The sequence below is a fragment of the Microcebus murinus genome, chromosome 15 (genome assembly GCF_040939455.1).
Source record: "Microcebus murinus isolate Inina chromosome 15, M.murinus_Inina_mat1.0, whole genome shotgun sequence".
NCBI lineage: Eukaryota > Metazoa > Chordata > Mammalia > Primates > Cheirogaleidae > Microcebus > Microcebus murinus.
This window is the reverse complement of record NC_134118.1, coordinates 51415493-51435652: the sequence shown is the minus strand read 5'-3', so window position 1 is coordinate 51435652 and position 20160 is coordinate 51415493.

The following is a 20160-nucleotide window of genomic DNA, read 5'->3' as shown; positions in this document are numbered from 1 at the left end:
AGCAAACCATTGGACACTAATATAAAAGAATTGCATGTCTGACACATGAGAAATAATAAAAATGGTGACATGGCTTTGGAATCCATGTATGTGGGTTCAAATCCTGGCTAAATCACTTACTAGGTCATTGATAGCAGGGTCAACTACCAAGCTCATGAGGTTGTTGGAGGACTCTGCATGTCCCATTGTAAATTTTAACTTTTAATAAGATCCTAAAAACCATATTTCTTGGTCCTCATCACCATACTCAGCAATGATTTATCTTCCAAAAGTTAAAGTTAATCAGATCATTTATCATAGACTTAATGATGTCAGTGTTTTTGCATTTCCTATTTGAAGACTTTTTAAGAGAATAATATTTAAGAAGAGATGGATTGTTAAACCTACATGAAGATAATACAAATCATTTATCATTATTTGACTTTAGAAGAGAATCCAAAATGACCATAATTATAAGAATGTTAAAACACCTTAAAAACCTGTTTTTAACATATGTTTCTTTTTTTCAGGAAAATATTGCTTATTTTCACCTTTCCCTCTTTCTCACATCAAATGAAAGGCTTTATAGATTTCATATCAACTATGTACACTTTACTATAAAGGAGTGTCATATGTGAAGTTTATCCAACTATGTCTTAAATACACATATAAGGGGAGCTTTAGCTAAGTGTTATAACTATTTGTAATAATATTGACTTTCATAAAATTATTTTCTACTATCAACATAAACAATCTCAACTACTTACAGAATAAATGATCTTTATCTGATAGCCCAAAGGAACCTGGGAGCATATTCATAACATTATGTGTATAAAAAATTAATTCCATGCTGTAAAAATTTATCCTATAAGTTAACTTTAAGTAAAGAAATTTTTTCTAAGTTGGAAACTGTCAAAAAATAATGCTCTTCAGCCATATGTTTTGAGTAGTACAGATGAGAATAAAATTAAGTGTTTTATTTATGTTTCTTCATATGCAGATGAAACACTTTTTATTGATTTTATTGTTCTAGAAAACTGTTTTGGGGTAATTTCTTTTTCAATGAATATGGACATATAATTTATTTTTATTTCACATTTTAATATGTTTTAACTCTTCTGATTTATAAGATCAAAAAGTAAAATTTTTTAAAAAACATGCTTTCACAAAGTTGGGTTCAGGAAATATGTATTCACTTACCATAGAGTCAGCTTTTTGTATCCTAAAGTTCTGCATCTGTGGATTCAATCAACTGTGGACTGAAAATATTTTTTAAAAAATAAAAACTAATACAAATTAAAAAACAATACAATAGAACAACTAAGTATGTAGCATTTACATTGTCTCAGGTATTCTACATAATCTCAAGATGATTTAAAATATAAGAGAGAATGTGTGCATGTTACATGTATATATTACCCCATTTTATATAAGTGACTTGAGCATCCTCAGATTTTGGTGTCCATGGGAGTCCTGGAATCAATCTCCACAAATACCCAGGGACAACAGTACACACACACACACATTTTACTCACACACTCATATAATTCTATTTTTGTGTGTATATATGTTATTTAATATATATTTCACCTAATGATCTAAAAGTATACCTGTTATTCTTCAGAAATTATGTGAAAATAATACTTTATTTAAAAATAGATTATTAGTCATCGATTTGAATGTAATCAAAGCCAATAAGGAACTCTTTAAGACTCTGATAAATTATATTCATTATTTATTCTTAATTAGAAAGGGGATTGAAATGACATCTTGATAGAAGAGAATTAATGTAAGTATTGGAGGAAATGATGACTTTTTTCATTTCTTATAGAAAGGCTTTCTAACAAGATTTACATGATTAATATTTGATGTGTACGATTATTAGTAATAGCACATCATGTAACAAATTTTCAAGTTTGAGTAGTTCTACTATGCATATCTTCCAAATACAAAAGACAAGGGATATGAAAAGCTACAGAAAAAAAAATTTAAATAAATGTTTGTTCTGGAAGAAATAATTTTAAGTAAATACGATAATCTGATATTGTCTTCTATACTTAGTTAAATTTCATCAAATCAGTAATCACACAGACTAAATATTGATCTGCAATCTTATTTCATTCTATTCTCCTTCTCTTCCTTTTCAATGTTAAATAATTAGTACTTTCCTTTAGTTTGCAATTCAGGCCTGCCCTGCCCACACCTTTCAGTGGATAATCTTGGTTTCTAGTTCAGATAAGTAATTTAGGCATCAGAAAGGATCTTATAACTCCTCTGAGAACCTCATAAATTCACCATCATCTGTACTGTACCCATCATTACACCTTAAAGGGAAAATTTTTTGTCACTGGTTATATTAATCAAGACTCTTGTAGTTACTAGCAACAGAACATCAACCCACACTGGATTAAGAGAAAAGGACGTTGACTCAGGTAACTGAAAAGTATTCCGAGATCTAAAGCATAAGACTAATTTTTAAATTCCAAGGCTGATCTCCTCATCAGTGCTTTTAATCCTATTTCTTCCTGCCTGCTTCCTTGGGTTCCTTGCTCTATCAACTATTTCCTTCTTTTCTTCTTCCTCTCCAATGTTTTATTCCCCTTCAGTATATAAATATGTTCAATCTATCCTAATTTAAGAACTATATCCTTCCAAAACATCTAGATTCATTGTAGTGTGTAATATCTCTGTTTGTCTCAATATACCCTGACTCAAGCATTCAGATGTTCTTTCACTTCAAATCCTTCTGTTTTTCAAGCCAACTCCTCAAATTTAATATATCTGAAAAATTAAAGTCTCACTTGGACCCCTATGGAAATTATCCCCTCTGCTATAGATTTGTCACTGTCAGAGAAGTGGTACAGGAAGCCTCTAAAACGAGTACATTCATAATTCACAGTATCTTTGGCTTTTAGCTCTTCTGCCTACATTTTTATAAGGTTTTTTGAAAATTTTTAATCATTGTGGGTACATAATATTTGCATATATTTATAGTACATATGTGATGTTTTGATACATGCATACAATGTGAATTAATCAAATCAAGGTAATTGGGGTATCCATCACCTTAGGCATTTATCTTTTTTTTGTGTTAGGAACATTCCAATTCCCCTCTTTAAGTTATTGTTGATTACAATCACTTCCTTGTACCATCAAATATTTTCATTCTATCTATCTAAGCATATTTTTACACTCATTAACCATCCCCACTTTATCCCCCACTTCACTGCTACCCTTCCTAGTCTCTGATAACCATTGTTTACTCTCTGTCTCCATGAGATAAATTGTTTTAATATTTAGGTCCCACATAAGAGTGAGCACATGTGAGATTTGTCTTTCTGTGCTTGGCTATTTCACATAACATAATGCTCTCCAGTTTTATCCATGTTGTTGCAAAAGGCAGTATTTTATTCTTTTTATGCTTATATAATATTCCAGTATATGTACCACAATTTTTTTATCCATTTATCCATTGATGGACACTTAGGTTGATGTTCCACTCTGGTGATTTTACTTGAAAATAAGCCACACAGGCATCCTGAGACCAGGGTAGATAATTATGAGCTGAAAGCTGTTGTGGAAACGAAATCATCTCAACATACGGGTGAATTAGCAGCAAGGTTTGACGTTACTATTCCAACAATATTGAACCATTTGAAACAAATTGGCAAGGTGAAGAAGCTAGATAGATGGATTCCACTTGAATTAAAGAAACATGAGAAGAGAAGTCATCTCGAAGCTTGCTTTCCTTTGCTGTCATGACATAAAGGCGAACCACACCATATTGCTACATGTGATGAAAAATGGATTCTTTTTGACAGTTGAAAGCATTTGACACAATGGCTAGATAAACACAAAGTGCTGAAACACAGTCCAAAACTGAATATTTATCAAAAAAAGCTTATTGTGTCTATTTGGTAGTCCAGGGCTGGTATTATCCACTACAGCTTCATGAAACCTAAACAGTCGATTACGGCGGATGTCTACTGCAACCAACTGGACAAAATGATGAGGATGTTTGTGATTAAGCAGCTAAGACTTGTCTATAGAGACAGGCCAATCCTTTTGCAAAACCACATGTCACAAAAAGCAATGCTGCTCAAATGACAGAGGTTGGACTTGGAAACTATCATCCACCCTATTCACCTGAACTTGCACCAACTGACTACCACTTCTTTCAGGCTATGGAATACTTCCAGCAAGGAAAATATTCAATTCTCTACAAGAGAATATCCCTGTTCCTCAGTGCCCCTCCAAATTCTCCCGTTGGATATGTCCATGAGGGCTTCCTCAGTACCCCAGCCCAGGACCAAGATGTCTCCCCTGCATGTCCCTGTACCACTCTCGTGTGGGTGGGGGGACACTTGGGTCAGTCCACCTGTCCAAGCTGCCAGCATGTAATCCTGCCAAACATAGGTGGACAGAAGCTCGCAAATTGCAGTGGCCCCCCTCTTAGTGGTGGGCTCTGCTGGGAATGCGTACCCACCATGGAGAAGTAACTGTTCATGTGCTTCTTTGTTCAGAGTATTCTCGAGGTTTCAGTGGGGGGAGAGGGGCTACGACTATCAGCTGGCCTGAGCTAAAGTGACTTTCTCTGATACCATGATTTGAGGAGGTGCTGAAAAGGAAGTGTGTAGGCATAAGAAAGCCAGCACTCTGGTGTTTAGTGTCACTTTCCCGTGCATTGTTCCTTTTTAACACCCAAACTCCTAGAGTTGGTTTGTTCATCCCACTACTCTTATTTACCTGCTGTGCCTGGGCTGGTAGAGGGTAAAGTTTTGTGCCAATAAGTTTTGTGCCATGCTTTCTACTGAAGGTACCTAGGTGAGGGAGGGGAGGTCCCCTTACTCTTTCACTGGGCTCCCAACCTTTCTGGGTTTGGTCCACACTGCTGTCTTCTCCTCTCTATCTTTTTTCTCAGCTTCACTGTTTTTCTCTATTGGGTCCCTGGACATCTCTGTTGTCTCTCCCCATAATCCACATCTGGGCTGCAATCGCTCTCTGCTCTCCTCAGTCCAATATGCTACCTTCCAGCCAGGACAATCCAACAAGCCATGTCTGTAGTTAGACATTTTGGCTTCTTCCCTTGTATGCTCTTACAATAGGGTTGTGATAGGAGTGACTTAATTTTGTTGATGTGATAACACTTACATATTAAATCAATATGTTTATGAAATATTTTCATCTGACAACTATAAAGGAATTTTACATTGCTATAAGAATAATTATTGATGAATATATCACTTACTATCCTATCTATGTATTGTCATCCAAAGGAATCCTGGATTTTTTTAGAACAATGAAATGGAAGGCAATTTGAAGTTTCTTTCCCATGTTCATCTAAATTACTAGAAAAGTATTTTTCTATTCCCAGGGTTTAGTTTGACAGCAATCTTCTAAATATCAGGAACTATAAAGAATTCATTTTTTTTCCCTCATCCCAGGAGCTTAGCTCCATGCCCAGTACTTAGTATACTTTAAATAAATATAAGTTGAAAGGATTTGTGAATGAAGCTACTCAATTCAGGTTGATGTTCTGCATTAATCTGAGAAGTAATGTAATTTTTTTCCTGGCATGCTGTAAAAGTAGAGACAAATTGACTTTGGAGTAGAAGAGATATCTGCACAGCTTTCCAACTCCATGTAATTGTGTCTTCATAATGTGATTTAATTGTCTTTAATGAAATGATGTGAGTGCTATGAATAACTGACATATTCTATAAAGAAAATTGTATAGACATACAATAGTTTTCCAAAAAAATGTTCACTATTTTTCTTATTTTATGTCATATTTTTATGTTTAAAAAAAACTTAAAATATTTGTCATTTTTTCCTATGGAATCTGTATAATCAATGTAAACATATCCTTTTCTTTTTTCTTTGGAAGTTCTACAATTCTTAATAAAATGATATTTATTTTTTTTTCCCTAAATACAATTATTTAACTTAGTCATAGGCTTCAAGCAGAAAATTCTTACAGGAGTTTTTTTTTTTTCTTTAAGGAAGAGGAGAAATTTGATCAGCTATAACAGCTTTAGTTGCAGGAACAGAAGGGTCAGTAAATTCTCATTGTGTTCAGCTGATAAAAATGATAGTTGGAAAAGGCAAATAGTGGCATCATCTCTGGAATGCCATAGTAAAAACAATATTTCACACTAAATGTGCCTTTTGTTACTCACACATTAAGATTTATTTTAGACAAATCTATGATTCAGTGTTTGGCTTTGCCACTTTCTATCTTTGTAACTGTGGGTAATCTCCCTGTGCCTCAGAGCCCTGAGTAAATTTGGCTTAGTAATACCTTTCCTCGAGCATTGTTACATGAACAAATTATAAAGTGACAATAGCTGGTAGATGTTTTGCTGTTGCTCTGACATTGATGATGGCCACAATAATGACTGTTAATTGAACTACCACCACAGGCCTTGAGCTAAGACCATGGGATTCAAGGAATAAAACAATCTTGGTGTTCAGAACCTCATATTCCAATGTTCCAATTATGCACAAGTTTCCATAATTGTGAAGAATACTATGATGTGAACTCATTAGGACTGAATTTCCTTCAGCTGGTCTGAAAAAGTCACTTTCTCTTTATATCAGACAAAGCAGAATAACATCCTGTCTGCCTTGTATTCAAAACTTAGATAAATAAACCGGAAGTACATCCTAAGAGAAGTTGCATTCCTTCATTCAATCACCAGGTATATATTATGTTCTATACTCTATTTTAAAGCCAGCAATCATACATGAGTTTTAATATTCCTTGAATTATAAGTGAGGCAGAATAGCATCATTTATAATGGCACCAGATATGAAGATAAGAATAAGGTCAACATTCCCAGATTAAAGTACATTACAATTGACAATAAGGAGGAATTTTAAAAGATAGGCAGCAGTATCTCAAAATTTCCAGCAATTTACTTTATTTTAAACTTTGCTCAAAAGTACACTTTATCTACAGTTGCTTAGCTATAGCTGATGCTTCATATATATCTGAGGACTTCTCAGTAGTCATGATACTCACTGACCTTTGTTGAACCTTGGTTGTATCCCAATCACTGTGTTAAACAATTTACATCACATTTAATTCTTAAGATAAACACTATTGGTCAAAAAAATTCACTTTTTCCTTATATCAGATGAAGCAGAGTAACACTCTGTCTGCCTTGAATTCAAAACTTAGATAAATATGTTTGGAGTGCATCCAAAGAGCAATTGACTATTGGTAAAAAAAATTTCCTCTAGGGAGTTTTAGGCAGGAAGCTATTAATTACATATTATTTAATGGCTCACATAATCCTGGGTAGGGTTAAAAGAAAGAGAGATTTTTGGCTGAGATTTTAGAAACCCCTTTCAGAATTATGCTTCAAAACTAAGTTTCTAAAGAACTAGTGTCTTATTTATGAGCAACAGGTGAATCATCACTCTGTTACTGCCATTATCAGTAAACTACCATGGTCAGGAAGCCATAATTACTTTGGCATAGGAAAAGTTTTTATCAAACAAGACACAAAAGGCTGTCTACATTATTGAATTATGTATTAACAAAGTAACACATTTTTGGTAATATACCTCTAAGTATATGGTTACCAAAGAAGAACCTCTTTTCTCTACAGCAAAGGATAGTGTGCTCATTAACTATTATTTCATAAAAACTACAGATATATGTTTCTTAAGCATATTCTCTGGTTTGGCTTTTCTGTGAGCTCCATAGTAGATGAACTACCCTTCAAGTTTGCAATAAAATCTAAAATGGAGCAAAATGTGAGTAGTCTAATAAAATTTGTTTCAAATTACATGGGAACATAGGCAAAAAATACTAATTTTATTTTCCTATCAAAGCAAGATAAGCATTAGTAGTAATTTATCTATATACTTAAATGTTAAAGGAAATCTCTGATAAACTCTTTGATTCCTTTAACAGTTAACTGTAGCTGCTGAGATAGATTTTTTCTTTGAGAATGTATTTCTCTTATGCATGTATGTATTGCAGATAACTTAAGCCATCAATGTCATTTGACTCACACACTTTAAACAATATCACTTTAATATCCTTTGTTATTTGCCATAAAAATATTCTGGGCCAATTCATGAATTACAGATGAAATTATGTGTTGGATAAGAAAGTCTACTTAAATCTGTTTTTGTAAATCTGTTTCTGTTATTATGTTTGTCGTTTCATATCTACCATATTTCTTTACATTTTCAGACTTTGTACTCAGACCAGGAGTTTCCATTGGCAAACCAATATGGAACATATTACAGGGGCTACTTACGTGACATCGCTTCATGAAGTCAAATCCAGAACTGTCACATTCAGATTAATAAATTCACACCCTTTCAAACTAATATTCTTTATTAAGTATGCTTTGTTAGAAATTTATTAATGATTTTTGTAGAGGGCTCATGTTATTTTGTATGCCACATTTCTTGTGAAAACTTCCAGTGAATGTTAACTCTTTTATTTATTTCTCTACTCTGCCTTCTATTGTCTTTGTCTTCTTTCCTTCGTTGCTCAGTGTTTTCTGTGTGGGTCTCCCTTTATTGTATCATTATAATCAGAATACACATTTAGTGTGTGATTTGTTCCACTGTAATTAACTCTCTGTAGTAGATTTCAGGGTGGTATGGTCTTGTTTTATTATAATATTACAGCAAAGTTAATAATTGTTATAATTATTATAATCGTAATATTATCATCTTGTTAAAACTGTAAGAACATTTCAAAAGTTCAAGGTTGGTACCTAAAAATAATGAATTCTATGATATACAGCTTTAGAATTCTATCTAATTATGTTATATGAATAAAACTTTTATAAGTAAATTCAACTGGACATGCATATATATACATATATATGTATGTGTATGTATGTATATACATATATATCTTAACTCCTACCTCACATCATACACAAAAAGCAAGTACAGATTAAGTAAATATTTTAGAAAAAAAAAATCAGAACGGGTAGGAAGCTGGGTACATGGAGAAGCAGCAGCATTGGAACGCTCTGGGTCTCGGAAGACCGGCCTCGGCCATGTGGCACCCTCGCGCCAGCCCCAGGACCGTCCGGAAAACTGGCCCCTGTGGCCCGGCGGGAAGAGGGGCAGTGGGCACGTGACCCCCTTCAGCCAATCTGGGTGCTGCTGTGGCCGCGAGCCCAGAGGCTTTCCTCACCCCACCGCCGGTGGGGAAGGGTGGGGCTGTGGGCTATGTCCTCTCTCCCAGCACAGCTCCATTTTCCATATGTGTGGGGGTTTGACACCCCGGGCCCTGTAGGAAGCTGAGGGCTACCTTGGAGCCGCCCTGGAAGGTTCCAGGATCCAGGTGAGAAGGGGCCCTCGGGGGGCAGGGATGTTGTCAGTCATTTAAGTGCTTAACCAATGGTGGGGAGTCCGTGAGGGGGATTCTTAGGGTTCAGAAAAGAATCCCGAGGGTGGGAGGATTTGTGCTTCAAACACTTTATGGCCAACGGGAGCATGCAGTGGGGCGAGCGGGAGAGGGCCTCCCTGAGGGGAGACGGGAATGGCTAACCTCACGCCTCCACATGAGTTGGAGGGCAAGGGGTGAGGGGCCGTGTGGGGCCCCCATTCCATTCATCCCCTGGGGGTACAGCAGCCCGAAGCCAGGTGAGGAGCGGTACTTTTGGCGGCTGCCAAGGGAGGGAGTGACTTGGTGGTGGGCAGAGGAGTGGGAGTGGTGGCTGGAGTTCCTCCTCGTGTACGTGAATGCCTTTAGAATTGGCAGTCCAGGTTGTTCAATCCAGATTGTTCTCAGGCGCCAAATCCCTTTCTCCTCAGAGACTCCCCTTCTGTGCTCCCCTTGTGTCAGCGGTAGGAAGCTCACAGTCATCACATGGCATGCTGGGGTTACGCTTTGAGTCGCTTATCGACTTTGTGTGGATACCGCCTGTGGAGCCTTCCCACAAACCTTAGTTGTCCCTGTAGGGTCTTACCTGAGCACGTGTCTCCTTCAGGCTTGGGGGTGGGGTGTTCGTTACAAGCTGAAAGCTTCGGGTTGTTTTAGGAACAGAAACTGACCCAAGGTGGGTGTTGGGTAGAAAGCGTCCCCTGAGATGGGCAGGAGTCTTGGGACCTGGAATGATTTCACAGCTCCCAAGGTTTCAGGTTTCTCCAGAGTGGCCTGTTCCATTGCTTCCTTCATCCCATCCTCCAGCGTGAACGCTTCTCTCCTTGTGTACTGCGGGGGAAGGAATGGAAAGAAGGCAAGAGTTAACTTTTCCAAATTACTGAGTAGCAGTAGTAGCGCCCCCTGTGACTCGTGTGGAGGAAAGGAGGATAGGCATGCGGGAGAAGTAATTTTCTGGAATGCAGAGAATAAACAAGAGTAATATCTTGTGCCGTAAAAAAAGAAAAAAAATCAGATAATGTTTGTGACTCTGCAGTAGAAATGATTTCTTAAATGGAACTAATGATAAAGAAAAATAGTAATTTGAAATGCCCTAAAAATAAGAATTTCCATCCTCGAAAGACATCATATGCAGAGTGAAAAGCAACTCACAGGGTGGGAGAGGATTTCACATTCAGTGTATCCAAAAAACCCCACAAAAAAACAAAAAAAAAACTTGTATACAAATAAATAAGGAACACTTAAAAATTAATAGCAAAAAATAAACTCAGTAGAAATATAAAGAGAACATTTGAACAGATACTTAATAAAGGAAAAATATTCCAAATATATATTGTCAGGAACTCTATGAAAAAGAGCTAATCTGCTAATCTGCATGGGTTGTCAGAAAATGTAAGTTAAGATCACAATGAGATACACTACAAACTCACTCACTGGCTAAAATGAAAACCAGACAATATGAATTATTGGGCAGGATGTGGAGCAACAAGAACTCTCATATAGTACAGAAAAATTGGCAATATCGACCAAAGTTGAACACATGCATATTTTAAGAACCACCTTTCCAAGAAGTGTTGCATAAGTTCATTAAAACTCATGTTTGAGAATATTTCTAGAATCTCTATTTGTGGGAAACACATACTCACATACAAATACATAAAAAGAAGACAAACAGATAACTTATAAAACAAACAAACAAAACAAAACTCTACTGAAATAACTAGCAAAAGTTAGAGCAATACATTGTAATTATAGGCATACAGTGAGATACAGCAATGAGAATAAATTAGCTATAATTACACATGATAATATGAGTGAGTTTCTGAAATATAATGTTGAGCTAATAAAACCTCACCCAAAAGAGTACACATTGTAAAATTCTCTTTATATTAAGTACAAAAAGAGGCTAAGTCATATATGGTGTTAGAATTCTGGATAATGGTTACTCTTTGTTGAGGAATATTTGAAGGTGGAAGGAGAAGGGATTCTGGTGTGTTGGCATACTTCCATTTCTTGATCTGGGTGCTGATTATCTAGGTGTGCTTAGTTTATGAAAACTCACCAAGCTCTATAATTATAACATCTGCAATTTTCTGTACACATTTTACATTTTTGTGAAAATATAAAGAACACAATTCTTCAAAACACATACAAAAATAAGAAGGCCCTTCTTCAAAATGTTGGACAATTTTGTTGTAAGATTAAACCTGTGTATGTTGCATGAACAAGAAGTAGCTAAGATAATTCACAAAAGCTCATGATGGAGCAAAATCATAATGTGTACATGAAATACTGTACCATGTAATGTGGAGGTACAAATTCAGCTATTGCTGTGTAACTGTAAGTTAGAAATATCCCTTAATAAATAGAAGAATATTTTTCTCATATTGAGAGAATGATGTGAGCTACTGCTCCCAGCTCAATAATATTCACTAGTAGCTGTTTGTCATTTTAGATTTTTAAAATAACTGGAAATAGTAACTTGAAAATGGATAGGTTGTTCTTGATGGAGTTATATGCACTGACAAGTTATATTCTATTTATTTTGCACTAGATAGTGATATTCAGTAGTGCTGTCAATTTAAGTTCTGTGTCGTAGGTATAACATGCTCCAGAACATTTGTGTGCCAGAACCAGTAAATCTCCTGTTTTTCTAAATTAAATTATATTTGGCTATACTATCACATTTACCAGAGTGTAGATATGTGCACTATCAGGCATTAGTATGGGCCCTTCCTCTTTTCAGGCTGTTTATTTGCAAAAAGCAGAAAGTTGCATATTCACGTACATATCAGTAGAAAAATAATTTATATGTAACATAAATGTTTTTATTACTCCAAGAGAGTAGAGAGCTCAATTACTAAATCTAGTGTGTATTTTGAGTTTGTCTTCTAACTTGATGTATATTAGCACTTAAAACATTTTATCACAAGATATGTAACTACCCTATTAATTATATTCTGAGGATTGATTTTCTTATTTTCTTAGATCTTGGATTATGTCTTCTCTATCTGTCTCATCTCTCTTTCTCTCTCTCTCTTTTTCATCCTTGTCCATTCAATATTGGGCTTCTCAAAGTTCCCTTCAGACCTTCTTTTTATCTCTCTTTTGTACTCTATCTGAAAGGAATTTATTTACCTCCATGATTTCAACAAATATCCATATGTTTATGTCTTCAGATGTGACAATTTATCTGAATTCTAATCTAGGCATTACTACTATCTAGTGATAATCATTACATCTGGTCTCTTACTGTTCTGTAGTCACCTTAGAATCAAAATGAATAAAATTGATTTCATTGTCCTGCCCAAAGTGTTCCTATTCCTGAAATATTTACCTGAAATTATCTTTTTTTCTTATAACTTATCACTAAACCATAAATTCTACTCATAAACCTTTTAACATATCTGGTCCCTTTCATCAAAATCTCTTTAACCCAATGGAAGCTTCCTTCACTTTTTTGCATAATGCACTGCAGTAATTTTTTCACACCTCTGTTCAAAGCAGAAAAAAGTAAGGAATAGTCATATCTGTTGTCTGTTTTTAGGGAAACAAAAGCTTTCCCAAAAAAGTGTCCAGCAGATTTTTGCTTAATTTGTATTCTCATGACTGGGAAATTAAATATGTCCTTTAATAGCAAAGGAGTTTAAGAAATTGTAGACTGCTGTTGGCTCAGTACAAACAGCATTTCTCTCCCAAACAAAATTTTAAGCAGAAAGAAAATAGGCATACAGAGTATTATAATGAGTAGTATAAGCAACTAGCAGTGTATGCTCCAAAAATCTGGAGCTTGGAAGTAGCCAGTCATGTCAGGCATCCCAGGCAGAGGGAATGTTAAGTACAAACAACTGAGGTGGGAAAGTCTTTCTTGTATCTGAGGAATAAAGATAGGCTATTACAGCCTGATAGAATTGAGAAGGATGGATGAAATAGATGATGGATTTGGAGATACCAAAGCTAAATTATAATGTCTACCTCCTGCATGGAATCTTCAGTTATTCAAGTTGAGGAACCAAATGTTATGCATTTCTCTATATTAAGCACCATGCATATTTCTAGGTTAATGGTAAGCCTCAAATTTTTTAGTGAACTAATTACAGGTAACACTATATAAACATATTAAAGTGCTCTGTGATTTCACTTTTTATAAATAGTTTAAACTATATTCACAGGAACTTATGTTAATAGGTTAAAATCATCTCATGACTGATAGCCATCTTCTTCAGCATAGATTTCTCTAGAGTTAATCATATCATTTTAAACTATAAAAGCCTAGTTTTAATTGTCATTTGCCTCAATTCCATGATTCCCCCTTTCATATGTTTTTTGTTTGTTTTGCAAGTAATGTGAAAAAATATATTTGTATATTGGTCTCAATTATCAAAATAATTTAATAAATTTTCTATTTATTTTTAATTGTAGCATTCTGATCATCTTTGACATTGCACAGCTGTGAAATTTTCACAAATAAATTCATTCAGTAGTATTTGATTTAAAAAATTACACTGATTTTTAAAATTGGGCACTGAAATTTGGATAAATGGACTATTTAACCAAAGTATAAAATTGACATACATGGTGTATAACCCTAATTTAGCTGGTATGCATTTTTTATCATATTCCACTTCAAAGAAATGATTGACCCTATTATTTTCAAAAGCAATATATTAAATTGCAACTAGTGCTGTACATCTCATTAGTTTGTACAGAGTTTTTTCTTTGCAGTTATTCTCTGGAGTTCTTTTTTTAAATAAAAAGCACAAGTTTCAATGAGGAAAATATTAGGAGTAATTTCCTTTTTAGTCATTATATAAATGACTGTTTTTGGAAAAGTTAATAATATGTTACAGCTTATTGAATTTAGTACAATACCATGTCTGTTCTAACAGTATTTATTTATTTATTTTTTGGAGACAAAGTCTCACTCTTTTCCTGGGCTAGGGTGCCATGGTGACAGCCTAGCTCACAGCAACCTCAAACTCCTGGGCTCAAGAGATCCTCCTGCTTCAGCCTCCCAAGTACTTGAGACTACAGGTGCATGCCACCACACCTGGCTAATTTTTTCTATTTTTAGTAGTGATGGGGTCTCGCTCTTGCTCAGGCTGGTCTGGAACTCCTGAGCTTAAGCAATCCTCCTGACTCGGCCTCCAAGAGTGCTAATATTACAGGCATGAGCCGTTGTGCCTGGCCATGTGTTATAACATTTAAAAAGGTTTTGCGATTTATTTTTTATAAGACCTACAAAACCACAAAATAATTTCTATTTTCTGTTTCACTTCACTGAGACCAAGATATATTTAAAGCATGTATACACACACATATATACTCACAAACACATATACATACATTACTTAATATATATTAATAAATATATAATAGTTATATATTAATATAAATTTTATATCATATGTGCATATGTGTGCATTATGTGTACATACATACATATATTAATAAATATACATATACGCATACTTTTATTTTTTCCATGTAAGCCCTAATGAAAAATATTTTTAGTAAATTTTTGTGTAATTATATTTACAAAGCATGGAGTTAGTTTCCAGATTACATTATAACTTACAGTAAATTATTTGAAAGTTTAATTTTTGCTTCCTGTGTTTTCCATCTGGTCTTCTTACATTATCATTCTAAGATCTGTTTCCAAAATAATGCTGGGAAATGGAGTGTTGATTTCTTCTTTACTAAAATATATTTTCATTATTTTTGAAGTAATGAAAACATTTCTATTTTTGTTCAGTTAGCTGACAACACCTTTTCCCATTATTTTATTTTTAGCTGGCTAAGTTTAAACTTGACTGTGTGCCTTTTAAAATTCAAAGTGAAATAATCAGACCATTTTACTTCCATTTGCCATCAGCTGAAGGTTTTGTTACTTCAACTAGAGTACAATACAATCAATAATAGCTAAATTTATACCCAAGTTCACCATCCTTGAATATATCCTTTTCCTTCTTAGAAGCATAGTAAAGTTCATCATAAATTTGGCCAGGAAGAAGACCCTCAATTCCTTTTATGTATCTGTCATTCTCTTAAAGTCCATTTTTATGGAAGGAGGTAAAATAATAAATCCCAAACCATTAGTTATAAAAGGTCAATCATGTCTTCTTAAAATATACTGTTCTACCACTCAAAGTCAAGATTGTTTTTGTGTACAGCTAAGAAAATAATTTTTTCCCTTTTCATACTGATGGGATCAATAAAAATACATAATAAACCAGAATTATCAGGATAAGTTAAATTTACATTATTTTCTTGGATTATAAAATAATTCATCAAGTTTATACTTATTTTTGTTTCTAAATTATAGTTTCAACCTTCATGTACAACCCAGAGTACAGCAGGTACAGTAGCTAAGAAATATTAAATAACAATTCTAATGCTTACAATACCTTCTAGGTTCAAAAGCCATTGAATATGAAAAGCAAGATCTTACTGTGCTTGCCATACTCATTCTAGAAGTATAAAACTGCATCCACTGTTGAAGCCTAGAAGAAATATTAAAGTGATGGTATTACTTATTATCTAGAAGCAAAACCTCTTTAATCCTCATAAAATGCTACATTGAAGTAGTCTGCAAACACAATCATGTAAATATATTTTTCTGAATATAAAACTTCCCAAAATGTTTCAGTAAGCCATTATTTTTATCAATTAAATGTTTATGTTCCTTTAGGGACCTTAATATGTTTCTTTATGACTCCTTCCTAATGTTTCCCAACACAAAGAAGATCCAATATGCATTTCTCTTTATATATCGCAAACTTGCTCAATTCTTCTAAATTAAAATACAGCATTTCCTAGTGAAATATTCTTGTCTTAACTTCTTGACTTCTAAGGGTTTGTTCCAGAGGAGCCTCTCCATTTAAGGGTCCTTCATATAAGTGAGGACTACTTGAGGAACTATATTAAGTCATCTTTTCTATAGACTGAAGAGCTCTACTTTCTTTAATCTTCTATTGTTGTGCTAAATCTTAAAGCATTTTAAGTCTCTTTCAGATCTTCCCCAAACAGCTTTTTCTTGAATTATATTTTTCAAAAATCCACACACTGTCCTAGCAAAATTATGAACATTGCTGAGGAATGATGGCAGGACAATTACTATTTCTTTTCCTTTATCTTGCATTGCTATGTCAAAATTTATTTAAAATGTTATATTAATACTTTTTAAGTTACAATTTTGTCATCTGGCACTATTAATTTATCTCAGCTCAACAAACTCTCCTTGTTTGGTTTTCATGATACTGTATTCCCTCACTTCTACACTTGTATTTCTGTCTACTCAGTTTTTTTTATATATGTTATTTTTCCTCTATCTAAATTTTGTGTGTGTGTGTGTTAGATTCTGCCTCTGTATTAGTCTCTCTTACTTTTGCAGGGCTATCATGTTCATGGCCATATTTTAAACTGATATAACAATGCTTTAAAGATTAAATTCAACCTCCCTCCAGATCTGCCCATCCAACTAGACATTCCCATTTGGATGTCCCAATCTCCCTCCCAGCTTATGCTTAACACCTCCAGATGAATGACATTATCTGTTCTCAATTTCAAAGTCTGACCCTTGCAAGCCACTCTTTATCCCAACTGTCACTATTGCAGTTCAGGGAGTTCACTTGAATTATTCATACAACTTTCTTATCCTTTTCTCTGTCCATATTTTCCTACTGTTTTCTCTTCCCCTTCCACTAACTTTTTCAGTTTACCTTTAAAAATATTACCACAATATTTTTTTATAATATGGCAATTAGATGATATGATTTTGCTCTTGCCTGGACTAAAGTTTCTCACTCTCTCTTCCAAATTTCATTTAAAATATCATGAAACATTTCTTAATTTTTCCAGGAAGTTCCTAGAACATTACACTCTATGTTTCCCTTAGACTTTCAGTGATTGCCATTCTCTTAAATTCAAAGTGCTGGTTATCATTTCTGGAGTATGACTAGACTCTAGCACTGGCCTATAAGGCAGAGACAGACGTCCTTACTTCTGAATATCTTTACTACTTAGCAGATTGCATGGGACAGGGTAAAGACTCAACAAGTATTTGTTAAAAATAAAAGAATAAATTAATACATGAATGAATGAACACACAAATGAATACATATGTTCATCATAGCCACAGCCTATCTTAGTAAACAGCTAGGATAAGCAGGTATAGTACCAGAAACTTTTTCTTAGCTGTTCCAAAGATTTTCATATGGTAGCTAAGTATTAATGATGTCTCAATTTACATGCAACATTTCAATTTAAGAATTTATTTAAGGAGATTTCTATAAGTGACATGCTCTAGTTTCTTGTTTATGTCATCATTATTCCTCATATGAAATAGTATTAGAAGATAACTAATAATGAACTTATTAAATAGAAGACTACATAAAGAGTAAAAATTAAGAGTCAGGGAAGTAGATGCTTCATTAACTTATTTACTCAGCAAATATTCATTTAGTGTGTATAATCAATTAGACAACTGTTACATTGTGGATTCACAGCAGAGATAACACAGCTTTCCAAGTTGTATTACAGATTTTTCTATCAAATTGCTCAGTCAAAATTTTCACTTGCATGTGTTATATGTAACTCAAACTTACCGTATTGGAAAACAAGATTTTGAATTTTTTTTTTTCCCAGCACCCCTGCTATCTGGTTTCTTTTTGTCTTTCAAGTTTCAGTTCAAAATTCCTCATCAGAAGAACTTCCATTATCTCATTTAAATTTTAATGTATTCCTTGGAAGTCTCTTTCTAGTCTTTTTCTTTGTTTTATTTTCTTTCTTTTTCCACGATGTTTATCACAATCTGAAACTATCTTGTGTATTTTGTTAACCTGAATGGTCTCCGTATCTGACCAACAGTATATAAGCTGTGTGAGAGCAGATATTCTGAATGCTTTATTCATGCTCTGTCTTCACTGTGCAAAAGAAAATGCTTTGGGGAAGTTTAAACTTTTGGAAAATATTCTCCCTTCATTCTGGAGAAAATAATTTGATGCTCATACTCTAAAACAGGGTCGTATTCTTTTGGCAGTCTTGATATCCTGATCTATATATAGTGTCTCATGGAGATTGCTCAGCTCATGCTGAGAACAATTTTGCCTCTTAGTAAAATTAGTTCAGTTGGTCACATAGAATTGTATTTGATTGAATACATCATATGTATTTGCATATATCAGTGGCTCTCAAACTTTTTGGTTAGGAACTCTTGAATACTCTTAAAAATTACTGAGGATACCAGTGGCCTTTTGTTTTTATCTATTGATACTTTCTATATTGAAAATTAAACAGAAAAATTTTAAATATATTGTATAAACATATGTAAACTTTAAAAAATTAAAAAATGCAACATAATATAAATGTACTTTTATAACTAATAACCATATTTTTCAAAACAAAAAATATATTGAGAAGAGTAGCCTTATTTATGTCTTTGCAAATCTCTTTAATGTCTGGCTATTAAAAATCAGCTTTATAAGTGCATCTACATTCAATATCTTGCTATATAATTTAATATATATAAGATTATATATATAATAATATATAATATTAGTATAATATATATATATAAGATTGAAGACCATAAAGTACATATTTGTTGTTCCCCAGAGATATGTAGTTAGAAAGGGAGGGGTATTTTAATAGTATTTTCAGATAGAAAGAAATGAGACCAAGAGACAAAGATAACTGGAGGTAAGCCAAGCTAAGCAAATTCAAGAGAAAGAAATCTGTGATGTTGTTATTTATTTGAATTTTAGAATCCAGGTGAGATAAATTGTCTTTTTATCATGAATTAATTTGTAATGGTATTCTGTTCTTTGCAACCAAATGTATCCTGATTAACAGAAGGTAATGAATAACTTTTCCTCAAATAGATATTGAATGAATAAATTAAATAAATCCATTTTTTAAAATTACTTCTTTGGGAAAGTCTCACCTTTTCCTCTATATAGAAGTTCAGTATCCAAAAATTATTATATGGAGAAGATAATGGAAGATGGTTCCATGTTCAATTCAATTTTTGTGGGGCTAGAGAAAAAGCTGTTTAATATCTTTCATAATAGGTCATTATCTGTCTTTTCTTTTGAAATGTGATATAAATCCTTTGTCATTTCACTCAATATTTGATTTATGGCTTTCCCCAAGTGTATTTCATATGAATTTTTTTTCTGCCAGAATAATTAACAGTAGGAGTGAGGAACTAATATCTTTTTGAGAGTTAATAGATCACTTTTCGCTTCTTAATATTATTCCATACTTTGTTGCCATTAAGATTTGGCCACAAAGTTGGCAATTAGTTTCTTTCCTTTCAAAATTTGATGATGCTGATAATAAGCACTTACATTAAGTCTGGCAACTTTAACTAGTGGCTTGTACTGAAAATGAAGTTTTCTGCATCCTATTGGTGGGTTCTGAAAGAAATTAGAAGCTTTTCTAAAATAAGCTTCTACATAACGAGAGGCATTAATGGATGTTACTTAACAATTTACCACTTCAGTATGATAGATTGCATGTGATAGTAACTTTTAAGAGTAAATGTGCCTTCTGAAGTAACTACATTTTTAGTAGGCAATGAATTAGGTTTCAGAATGAACAGAATGCTTTATGAAGCTAATTTACATGTGTATTCTAGATTTTCTAATGGTACTTGCTGTTAATATAATTTCATTTTGGAAAATATTTTATTTATTTAGAAAATACTTCAGTGAGTAAATGAGTTAGAAAATATTTTATTTATTTAGAAAATACTTCAGTGAGTAAATGAGTTAGCAGAGACTGCTTCACAAATTCTGCTAGGACAAATGCAC